The sequence below is a fragment of the Ceratotherium simum genome, chromosome 18 (genome assembly GCF_057802395.1).
Source record: "Ceratotherium simum simum isolate JZ-2026a chromosome 18, ASM5780239v1, whole genome shotgun sequence".
Lineage (NCBI taxonomy): Eukaryota > Metazoa > Chordata > Mammalia > Perissodactyla > Rhinocerotidae > Ceratotherium > Ceratotherium simum.
The window spans coordinates 26,902,316-26,914,405 of NC_141917.1; positions in this window are offsets into that span (position 1 = coordinate 26,902,316).

The window sequence follows — 12,090 nt, forward strand, 5'->3', positions numbered from 1 at the left end:
TATGTCATTTGAGTTAGAAGCCAGTTTCTGAGAAATCAAGAGCAATTGTCCTTAAAAAAATCCTTGAAAGATTGGAAATGCAGCTCTAGAGGTAGTTTGGCTTTCACCCATTTCCCTTATCTCAAAGAGCTTACAAACTATCCAGGGGATATCTAGCCCATCACTAATTCCTAGGATTGAACAAAAAAAAAAAAAAAAAAAGGAAAAAGGAAAGAAAAATGGCCATAAGAGCACCCTTGCCAGAAGTATAGCATTTTGAGTATCTTCTCCAGAAAATATTAGTAAAAGGCTTAAAACAAAATTTGGATTCATAACTAGGGAGCATTGTATTACTGTGCCTGATGCATGGCAGTAATTTTAAAACAATGGCTGTGGAGTCTCTGTGTGTCTATATATATGTTATATGTGTGATATTTACCTCCAAGCGGTATAATTTCTGAAGAGCTCTATTCAATTGGCTTAAAGTAAACACTTACATAAATTATTTCTAAATGTAATAGAAACTAACTCAAATGTCTTTCAAGTTAATGTGATATGAAATAATCTTTGGTAAATGAAAGCTTGTTTAAATTTGTTGGTTTGATTGAAATAGGCATGTCCTCAGAGTTGTCAGTATTTGGATATGATGCAGACATGGAGCCTGAGTTTACTAGTCAAATAAGCTCATGTTATCCCTGTTACAAATTCATCCCCAAAAGAGTAACTTTAAATGATAGCTAATTTTGTCTAATGTCTCATGAATTTTTTGTGGGTAATCTAAACACAATTGTTCAGGGCAAATGATTTAGATGTAAGTGAGATAAGAGTTTATAGATAAACTTTTAGCAATAATTATAGTTTATGGCATGTGTATTTAAAATAACTTCCAAAATCTGTTTGGTAACTGGAAACATTGAAGTTTTGCTAGGTGAAATTAAATGATAAAGAATTCATTGGATATCTGGGATATTTTCAAATAAGGTAACATACTGAAACATTATTGCTAAACATGTCTAAGTTTATCTACTTTTGGCTTCTTATTACAGAGAAAGTAAAATATGTTTGGGTCTGTTAGTAAATATGTCTTGTATTTTATTAAATATTGTACTATGAAGTAGCGTGTTTCTAGAAATTATGAAAAGTGTTTAGAATACTAATATAAAAGACAGTTCATAGTTGCTTACTTTTTAGTTTTCACTATGTTTGTAAGGGTTAAAAATTCTGCTAAAAATTCATAAGGAAAACATCTTTCTATTCAAGGAAATTAAGATGTATGTTTTCAGTAAAAAAGGTATAAATAATGGAAATATTTTTGTTTGTTTTGTCAAGAAAGATAGATAAATTTGTCCTAAAGTACTAGAAGGGAAAAAGGAAGGTATGGGAAAAATTCTGAATGTAAAAAGAAAGTTATAGGAGGTTTGTGGAGGAGGAACCCTAAAAAGAGTTTTATGCATAGTCAAGTGGGCTAAGATTGAAGTAAATCTAATTAAGCAAATGAGGTGTTTTTTTTTTTTTTTTTTTTGCTGAGGAAGATTAGCCTTGAGCTAACATCTGTGCCAATCTTCCTCTATTTTGTATGTGGGTCGCCAACACAGCATGGCTACTAACGAGTGGTGTAGGTCCATGCCTGGGAACTGAACTCAGGCTACCAAAGTGCAGCATGCCAAACTGAACCACTAAGACATAGGGCCAACTCCTTATACTGATTTAATTTTGAATATTTAAGTTTTTGTTGTTTCCATCAACCTTTGCCATCTCCATTCAGAACAAGTGACACAAAAATTCAAACCATGATTTATTATTTAAAATAAGTATAATAAAAATGTAAATAATTAAACCTCTAAATGATGTGTTTTTTGTTAGCAGCATTTATACTTCTGAAAGTAGAAAAGCTTCACAAAGACTTATGGGACAAGCTGTACACACACACACACACACACACACACACACATACACACACTCATTTTGACAGACCAATTCAGTATTTTCCAACCCCAAAATTAAGCATTTTCTCATTTTCTTTAAATCTTTTATATGTTGTCTTGACCCTATTTCTTCTTACTCTGCATAAAATAGACAGTCTTCATGCTCCAGAATTTAGACACCTGTGTGGTGCACCCAGAAGCCAGGCATGGGTCAGGTGAGCTAAAGTTCTGATCTTTAGAGTGGACTTTGAGACTAGGGGACCAAAGCCTGGTTTTGAGTCCAGTCGTAAGCAGCCTTTTCTGGTCTCCCTAGTGTGCCCTATATATGTTCTCTTTCTCGGAGTAGGCCTTGACTTCACCTTCTGCCTCTTCCAGGCCCCTGGAGCCTCAAGTCTTGCTTGTACTGTATAGAAAGGGCACTTTGAGTCCTAGAGGAATTCCCTGGTGACATCATTGGACATCCCTTTGGCAGTGGGAACTGGGGATTCACTTAGGGATTGTATTTTTTGATCACTACGTGGTGAATTTTTCTGACTACTTGGAATATGTGCTTGAAAAGAGTGTATACTCTCTGTTGGTCATAGAGCCTCCCACAGCTTTAATGGGAATGAGAGAATTTGAGTTCATTTGCCTGTACTGTCATCAATACACATGTTCAAGAGCAGGCCTTTGGCATCTACTGTTGTTTTCATCTGTCTACAGCCTCTTCACCCCTTATGATATTTTCACTGGGGCATGACAGTCCCCATTGTGAACAACTAAGTTCCCTGTGGAGCAGGGAGGGTGCCCATCTGGACAACTAAGGCCAATGGGGGGCATGGTGGGTCCTGCTGTCTGCTTCATTTGCAGGGGGCCTGAGCGGTGGGTTTCATCTTGACCTCGAAGATCAGGCTTGGGCATGCAAGGACTCACCTTCCAATATGCCTCTGTGAGATCATATGTATGGGTCTCTGCCTCCAGTTCCTGGGACAGAGCTCCTGAAACCCTTGTAATTTCCTAAGAGATAAGAGCACTGGGAGCATCTTTTGTTTTACTATTTGGTTTTTGACCCCAGTTACTCACACAATGCTCCTAAAACCCATGTCATTTCCTGGGTGGCAGGACTGTCTTTTATTCTAATGAGGAGAGTCCAGATGGGCTCCTGGAAAGCTCCTGGATGAGGGCTGGTCACCAGAAAGACAAAGCCATGAGTAGAAGCTTGGAATTTAGTCCCATTCCCTGTTCTCTTGACAAGGGAGAAGGGCTGAAAATGCAGTTAATATTGATCATGCCTACAGAAGGAAGCTTTCATAAAATCTCAAAAGTACAGGGTTCAGGGAGCTTCCAGGTGGGTGAAGACATCCACTTTCCAGGATGGTGATGCACCCCAACACCATGGGAACAGAAGCTCCTGCGCTCGGGACCCTCCTAGACCTGGCCTTATGTATGTCTTCATCTGGATGTACATCTGTATTCTTTATCATATCCTGAATAAACTATTAAATGGAAGTGTTTCCCTGGATTCTGTGAGCCGCACTAGCAAATTAATGGAACCCGAGGAGGGGGTCGTGGAAGCCTCTGATTTGTAGGGAAGTCAGATGGAAGTTGTGGGTAACCTGGGGACCTACTATTTGTGATTTCCATCTGAAGTGGGGTGGGAGCTGTCTTGTGAGACTGAGCCCTTAACTTGTGGAATCTGACACTATAGTGTAAGAATCGAGTTAAACTGTAGGACGCCCAGCTGGCGTCATGGAGAATTGCTTAGAGTGGGGGAAAAACCCATTTGGTGACCATAAGCATCAGAAGTGAAGTGTTCTGTGTAAAAGCAAAAGAGAAGCACACAGGAGGCAGGGAACTGAGTTTTTCCCTACTCAGGAGGGAAAGATTGGGTTTTTCTAACACAGACTCCCCCAGACCACTGCTATGCCAGGAGGTGAGCTCTGTGGGAGAGAACAAGAACTGGATAGCGGAGCAAGCTGGCCACATTAGCTCCATAGTAGGGTAAAATATTTGTTTTAGGACCCATGCCTCTTCAATACTTGTGCTCCCTTCTGGAGAAACAAGAGGACCACTTGGTTCTGGTGGGGTTTTCTGAGATGCTGATTTTCTGTGTGTGTGTTTTCATCAATACATGTCTCCATCACAAACTTGGCTCTGCTGACACAAATATTAACTGCTGTCCATCCACCTGCTCATCCTGTGTGTCTACTGTGTGTCTACCACAAGGGCAGTGCATCTTCCCTGGGTTAACCCCTCCCCCACTGGTGCTGCAGATGAAATAGACACTTCCCCACACTGCTGGGCCCATCATAGCTCCCTGGGGGCTGCTGCAGGCTGTGACACCCTCTTTGGCAGAGCTCTGCATCTCGTCCTAGGTGGGCAGACCTGGATGCCTTTTGTCTTCCTGGCTCTCGTCACTCCAGATTTTACTGTAATTCATTGCTTATCCTCATGGTGCCAGGAAGACCCTTCTTCCTGCATTTAACAAGGCCCTGGTCCTTGGGCATCTCTAGGGTCTTGGAAATTTTCCTAGGCTCTGGTATGGACTTGAGTTTCAGCTTTGCTTTCCTACGTATTTCCATTGCTGGGAAGGAGAGGACAGAAAAACTGCCTCAGAAAAGGAGAGGACATTTCTATTTGGTGGTATAGCTTTTTCTTTCCCTGTATTCATTGATCATCCTGAAGTATATAAAAGAAACAAATATACCCACGCAGACATTGCACATTATGAAGTTAAAGTTCCTATAAATAACACTCACATGCATACATGAGAAACTCACACAACCTCAGTAGCACGGCCTTCTCAGAGTAAATATGTGTCTGTCTCCTTAGAGAGCTTGAGTTACATTTCATCGTTCATTTTGGTTGTCAGCATTTATGAACCCGCTGCCCATCCTCCTTTCCACATTTCTGTGGAAGAAAGGTGAGTGGGATCATGTGGGCTGATGGGAGAGTGCCGGGAGCATGGATTCAGTGGGCAAGAAAGGAGCCATCACTATGCGTGTCTCCTCCTTTGGACGTAATCATCTAGAAATCCACCAGAAGAATACAGGCATCATTTCCTGACTACAAATTATTGATTCTATGAACCCTTTGATACACATGAGTGCTTAGATATCCAATTTTATAGTTATTACACAATTACACATACACACACCTATGGAAAGAAAATCTTTTACTTGATAAAAAGATAATTTTGGTTATACCAAAAGAGATCTTCTATAAGTTGTTCTTATTACCTTAAGCTGATAAATATACTTCCAATTTATGAGTATGTTTGATCACAGAATAATTTGCTGCAGAGTTAACTCTCTTAGCAGTCACCAGAATGGTCTTTAATGTCTTTCTCAACAGACAAAACAACTTTATTCATCACAAGTCAAACAAAGACCTTTTTCTGGAGCTGGGACTGAAATTCAAGTCAGCTACTTTATTGCCTCCTATAAGCAAATGATGTAGGGACAAATTAAGAAATGCATAGAAGCATATCAAGAAAGGTAGCGGGCATATTGGGAAGTTATTTTCTTTACTTTGTATTTTAAAACACGTATATAGCACTTATGAAGTGTCAGGTGTGGTTCCACTTAAAATACTGCCCATGGAATGATAGTTCAAGTGTGGCAGAAATCATATATATCTGTAGGATCTGATACAAAAAAGAGCATTGCAAGCATGTCTGCACGTGGAATTACTACTGGTAATGGGTTAACCCACAGTTCTGTATTTTGTCCGGGCATTCTTACCAGCACATTCCCGGTGAATCACTTCTCAGCTATACAGTTGGTACGCTCACAGCTTCTGAAGATGTTATGCGTTTCAAGCCTACTTTGCTGTTCTGATCAAGGTTTTCCTTCCTTCTGCACCTTCCCAATAGTTCTGTAACATCTTAACCATGACTCAAAGTCCAATTCCATAAAAGCTCCCTTTAAGAGAATTTCAGAGAAACTTGCAAAGTCATTTTCTCCGCATGCATCATTCCTCTTCTATTAAACCGCTTTTAGCATTTGCTTGGTAGTAGAATCGTCTACGGATAGGTCTGAATTTCTCCTGGAGAGCAACATTTGGAGAGCAGGAACTTTTTTGGACAGGCTCAAGCAATATGGAGGAACCTTGAGATTCTGTGGGCCCAGGATTACCTCTTCCACGCAAGGCCTAGGTAGGGTTTGAGCCAGGTCACTTACTTGCCCAAGGTCATATGTCTAGTTTATGGCAGAGGTGGGCCTATCACACAATCCTGTGTTCCTTATACCACACAGCTCAACACAGTTTTGACCTGATTGTCCTCATATCATAAGGATGCCCTTCCAATAAGCCAATAAGTAGATTTTGGGCACTCAATATGCCTAGTGTGGCAACATAGGACTAAGGAAGAAATAAGGGAAAACTAAAAAGAACCGTCATGTACTTATTAATAGGCCACCAAATAGAAATTTTTAGCTTTCATCCTTATAATAAAGTACCATTTTGAAGAAATATCCTACTACTTTTCCTCATTTATGAACTGCAGATATTACGGGTTGTCATTGGATCTGAACACAACGTATGTGTTCACTTCGGTGTCACAAATCTTCTCATCTTCACTGTGCTATATTTTGCTTATGATTTGTTTATGAGTTGCACATCTATGTTCATGAAGGAGGTTGTGGCTTTTCTTGAAATGTAAGGTTCCTGGTCTCGTTAATAGCTATGCCATGACCTCCACCACAGTCTTCCAGTTTGCCCATTTCTTTCGTCCCAGCATTCTCTGCTAGGAAGTACAATGCTGATGTCTGCATTGTAACGCGTGGTAAATTCCAGCAAGGTGGAAGGAATGAGAGAGGACGAGAGAAATCTACCAGGGCTACAATAAGGAAATGGAAATTCTTGGGGAAATGCAAATGGACACAAAAGCCATTAAAGAGAGTTTATTTCATGAAGGCAAGGTTGTTTTCCCATTCAAAAAAACTATTCTTACATATCTTACATAACAGAATGAAGGAGAAAAATCCAATGATCACCTTAGTCAATGAAGAAAAAGTTGGTGCAATTCAATATATTAAAATGACTATTTTCCCATTACATCAAATTCTTGACAATCCTAATTGGCTTTCTTATATTTCACAAACTTTAAGACCTAAGCCTGTTCGGTACTTGTTCTAGACCTCCATGTCCATTTCTTGTGAAGCGCTTAGGCCTCTTTTTAAAGACACCCCATAAGAGATTCCCTAAAGATTCTAGTGGTGACTACATAGAAGTCACTATTTTCCAGGGAAGGGTGTAAGGAAATGGGGCCTCACGTCAGAGCACTACCAGGGCTGCCAGCTGTTGGCATGTCTCTAAGATGCAGCATGGGACCTCACGCTAGTGCTAACAAAGCAGAAAGGAAAGGGACACCACTCTGGTGGCTGGCAACTGCTCTGAGGAAGGGTCAGCTCTGCTGACTGCCTGGTGGGCTCATCACACAGGCCTGGAGCTGCATCCAAAGAAGAAGCTGCCACCTGGGACTCGCAGACCAGAATGGGAGCCATCCTCCAAATGGGGACCCTAGGGTAAGACCAATGACTGTGATCAGTGAGTCCTGGTTTCAGGCTATCCCACACAGGAATTCTGGGACAATCAGGTCCTCCTCACAGCCAGCTTCTGTGACTGACATGACTCAGGCCTCACACATGTTCCCTGAATTGGCTGGTTTCCTACCTCAGAGAAAGTATGAGGAGGGCATGTGTTGTAAAATGTAAAGCAATAAGAAAAGTCTTCCAGAGAACCTAATCCAACTAGAATAGTGTGTATACTAGAGAGGAACCCCTGGTGTTAAATAAACCCCCTCCAAAATTTAGCAATATGACATTGGGTTATTTCTCTGACATATATGATGATTTCTATCTCTGTAATAACAGAAGACAGAAGGACAGGAAGTGCCTGCTGCTCAGATATTAAGACAAGTTTCAGAGAGACTCCCTTTTCTCTCCTATTGAATATTCCTTATTTCCTTAGGATCTGGAGAAGGAATAGGAAGGCCGTGAATACATTGCACATTTATTGCTTTCCTTTCCAATTCTAGTGATTCTGGTATCATCACTTAATCTAGTGATCCTGTGCTAATATTCAATTGAGAAACTTCAGTTCTTTGTTTTTTGACAAATAATTTGAGCCCTCAGCAACCATCAGTTTCCTATTACTTCAAGTGGACGACAGTTCATCCAGTCCATTCAGGTAATCTGCACCATAGGTATGGATCTCTTTCTAATTAATGTTGTCTGGAGAGGAAGAGGAAAATAACTTTTTACAGTTTTAATATCTTTGGTCTCCTCTCAGAATATATTTTGATGGTGTTTTATTATATGTGATGGTACAGATCCAGACCACTTCCTCAGCATCTATATAGGGCATTAGATAATGGATTTTTCCTCAGGAAATTCCTCAAATCTATGATATGGTGTTAGGTTTACTCTCTCTGACCTGTTTTAAACTTTAAACTTCTTCAAGCCCTACATGCATGTTGCATTTCTTTCTAACATCCTGGGAGGTGTGCCCATTTTCAAACCTTCATTTTTCGTTGCCATTGATATTTACTGTACAGAAAATTTTATGTTCCACAAAAGCCTTCACATGAAGTTCATACCAGCTTTATCCGTGATAGCTAAAATTGTAAAGACAAAAAATGTCCTTCAATAAGTAAATGGTTAAACTGCAGTGCCACGTTGCTTCCTTCCCCCACATCCCACCCTAGGCTCACAGTGTCCCACCGTCAGATGGTGACCACCACACAGTCGCGCCCCACTCCATTCCCCAGAAGGAGAAGGCGGGTGCAGGTGAGCAGGGCCCTTCATCCTCTGAGGCAGAGGTGGACAGGCCCTCAGCAGCCTCCACGCTCCCCACCTGCACGCCCTCACAGCTGGGAGCGCCTTCCTCCTCCTCGCTGCTCCAGAGTGTGACAAGGACAGAGGGAAGGTAACGCTGGGCTAAGAGGGATCCACAGGCCCATCTCAGGCTCAGCTTTACCAGGGAGAGAAGAAGCTCCTGGGGCACGTGCCATCTATTCCCACCAAGAGATCGGGGTGTGGGGCAAGATTTCTCCCACCCCTGGACTCACGGCCAGCCCTGCCCCCAAACTCTGGGACATGTGAACCAGTCTCTGACACTTCCTGGAGCCTGAGGGGAATTTCAGCCTGTGCAAACCCCTTCCCTACAGCCCCACAAGATCAAGGGAGAGAGAACGCAGGAGAGGACAGGCTGAGCCCCATCCCAGGGCGGGGTCATATAGGTTTTTCTCATCTTGAAATATCCTAAAGGCTTCTGTTTGTTTTTGTAATGATGGTTTATGGAAACTTCAAGTGCAATGAGGGAATCGGGGTGAGGGTGGGTATGCCACACTGCGGTCAGCCTCCCTCCATGGCCCTGTCCCTTCTGGAAGCCAAAGCAGGCACTCAGGAAGGGCAGACCCTGATCCTTTCCCTTCCCCCGAGCAGGGCACAGGCAGAGGCGACCACCTCTCATGAGAAAAAATATTTATTTTGGGAAAATTGGGATGGGAAGAAGACATTAGCACACAGGGGTTGGGCTCAGGAGAAAAAACGGGTTTTCTCTGCATCCACTTCATTGTTTTCTGGAGAAAAGTTTTCCTGTAAGGAAAGGCGTGAGAGGCACACTCTGGTTGACCACAGGAGACACCTTTTGAAGAGAGCATGGTGGGTAACGGTGGGCTGAGGCACCGTGCTGGTGGGGTCTGGCTGGGGACCCTGGCTTCCTGAGTGGCAAGGTCCACTTGCTATCCCTGTCATTGCTCCACTCATGCATTCTAGGACAGCTGTGGCCCCTAGGGGTGGCTTGGTGACTGTCATCTATCATCATGCTTGTCTGCTCTGGGGAGGTGGGTACCCCATGGTAGCAGGAATGCTCACCTTCCCAGGCCTGAAATTGTTCTTTGTGCTGCACTAACTTGGAGGCACGAAGTCCTTGGCGAAGTCCCAATTTCTCTCCCAGGGCCTCTCCAAAAGATGTCACCATGGACTGAGCTTCAACTGCCCTGCCGTCCATGACCAATCTGTTCTTCACTGGTCCCCGGCTCTGGGCAGTGGCTGATGCAGGCTTGCCTTTTGGAAGAGGATCTTCTGGTGTTTCGTCTTCTTTATTGGATTCAGACAGGGCAGAAAGCATCTCATCCTTTTTACAAAGTGGCTTTCAGGAAAAACTTGTTCCTTCTGTGGCAGGAGCTGGACGTCTTTGCTCCCAAGGGTGTCTCCTATTCCCCTGATCTGGGGAGGGTGGCTCATCCCACTGGCTTGGGAAACCCTCAGTCCTGCAAATCTTTCTTCATACTCTTCTGGTCTGGGCCTCCTGTAGTTCCCCCTCTCATCAGGTGGGGTGAGCATCTTGCTCTGACTCTCCCATGGGGCCTTACCTTTTGGTATCCTGTGCTCCTGCTGCCCCTGGCTGCTCCATCCACGTGATTGGAGGTCATATGGCACCTGGCGAGTGGGCATGTCCCCGCTGGTGTGTTCCCTCTGGGAACTGGACAATGACCAGTAAGAAGCCAATGTATCTCTAGCACGGAGCACATGAGTATGAGAGTTTGAAGCAGCACATTGGTGGCATACTCTTGGAGAACCGTGCCAGAGGCAGAGTCTTGAAGGATGTCAATGTGAGAGTTCTGAAGGAGCACATCAGCAGCACGGCCTTGAGACTGGTCCTCTGACACTACCTTCCGTTGCAGCTCGAACTTACTAGCAAGCTCTGTTTGAAGGCATAGCTCCTTTGGGTCTTGGGCAACTGACTTTGGAGGTGGTAAGGGGCTTTTCCTGGACCCTGGACTCCTCACATCCACATTGCTGGTTTGGGAGGTGGCCAGCACACTGTGTCCCAACATGACTTCCCAAAGAGGGGCCTCCTTGGCTTCCACAACAGCTCTAGCCTCTTCAGCCCTCAAAGACTGGGACCCTGAGTACACCTCCAGTTTTGCTACCTCATTGCAGGGGTCTTGTGTGGCCCCACCCCCACTCTCTTCCCTTGGCTCATTCCTGGCCATTGCTGAACCCAGACTCAATTCTGCCTGCCTTGCTCGGCCCCCTGGACAGTCCTGCTCTGCCAGCTTCTGCCCATGAGGCTGAGCATGAAGGTCTGAGAAGGTGGCCTGGCCTCCTGTCCAGTCAGAGGGACCTCTGAGGGCCCACGGTCATCACCAGGTAGGGTCCCTCCTAGGACCTTCTGGATTTCCTCACACGCAGGTGAGGGAGCAGGGAGGGGACTGGCCAGGGTGGGAACTGACTCCTTGGGTAGCAAACTCTTAGGTCTCTCTTCCGGCAGGGGCTGAAGAGGTTTTCCCAAGAGCTTGGCAAAGTGGGCTTTCGAGTGGGCCCCAGATTCACAGGAGGCTGAGGGGGGAAAAGTGGACCATGGAAAGGGTGAGGGTTGAGCCTCACATAGTTTCGGATCTCCAAGGTCAAGAGGCGTAGGCCCCACCTGAACCCCAGCCCAGACATGACACTGTGTGCTTCGAGCATCTGTCGAGTGCATGGATCATCTTCCTCTTCCTTTTCCCAGAGCTTCTTTTCTACTCTTTCAGTGATTAGTGTCTCCAGCAGCTTCTGGACATCAGGGTTGGAAATTGAGGGGCTATCGGTCTCTCCCTTCCTGTTTATGGGGCGCCCCCAGAGTGAGGGCACTGGTTGGTGGCAGGACAGGTGCCCTTGCTGGGACTCGAAGTGTGATGAAGTGGGGAAGAACAAGACCTTGGCCATCTTCCACGGGGGGAGTAATGACATGCGACAGCTTGTGGGGCCAGAGCCTGAGATGGGAGATGCCAGACAGGAGTTACCTGGAGCTGAGCTCCTTGCAACGGTGCCCAGTGGGGTTCTGTTCAAGTCAGATCAGTCTTCTGGAGGTTCCGCTGACAGGGTAGAGGCCAGAGGTAGAGGGTGCTCGGTCAGAGGAGCCAGGGAAGTGCTGGAGACGTGGCGAGAGCAGCATCTTCCACAGGCTCCCCGCGTTGCTGGTGGGCTCCCGCGGACACGGCTTGGTACACCTCACCAGGGGAGTCGTGACGTGACAGCCGACGAAATCCACCCTTGTGAGAGAGCCTCCCCGGGTAGCTGCAGGAGACAGGAGGCACAGGCTGCAGCCAGCAGCAGATGGGCCCACGGGGCTGGGCAGGCCAGGGAGGGGTGGCCACTTGAGGCCCACGGCCCTCCACGGCCCCCACCCTCCCTTCACAGAAGGCTCCTGCTGTCCC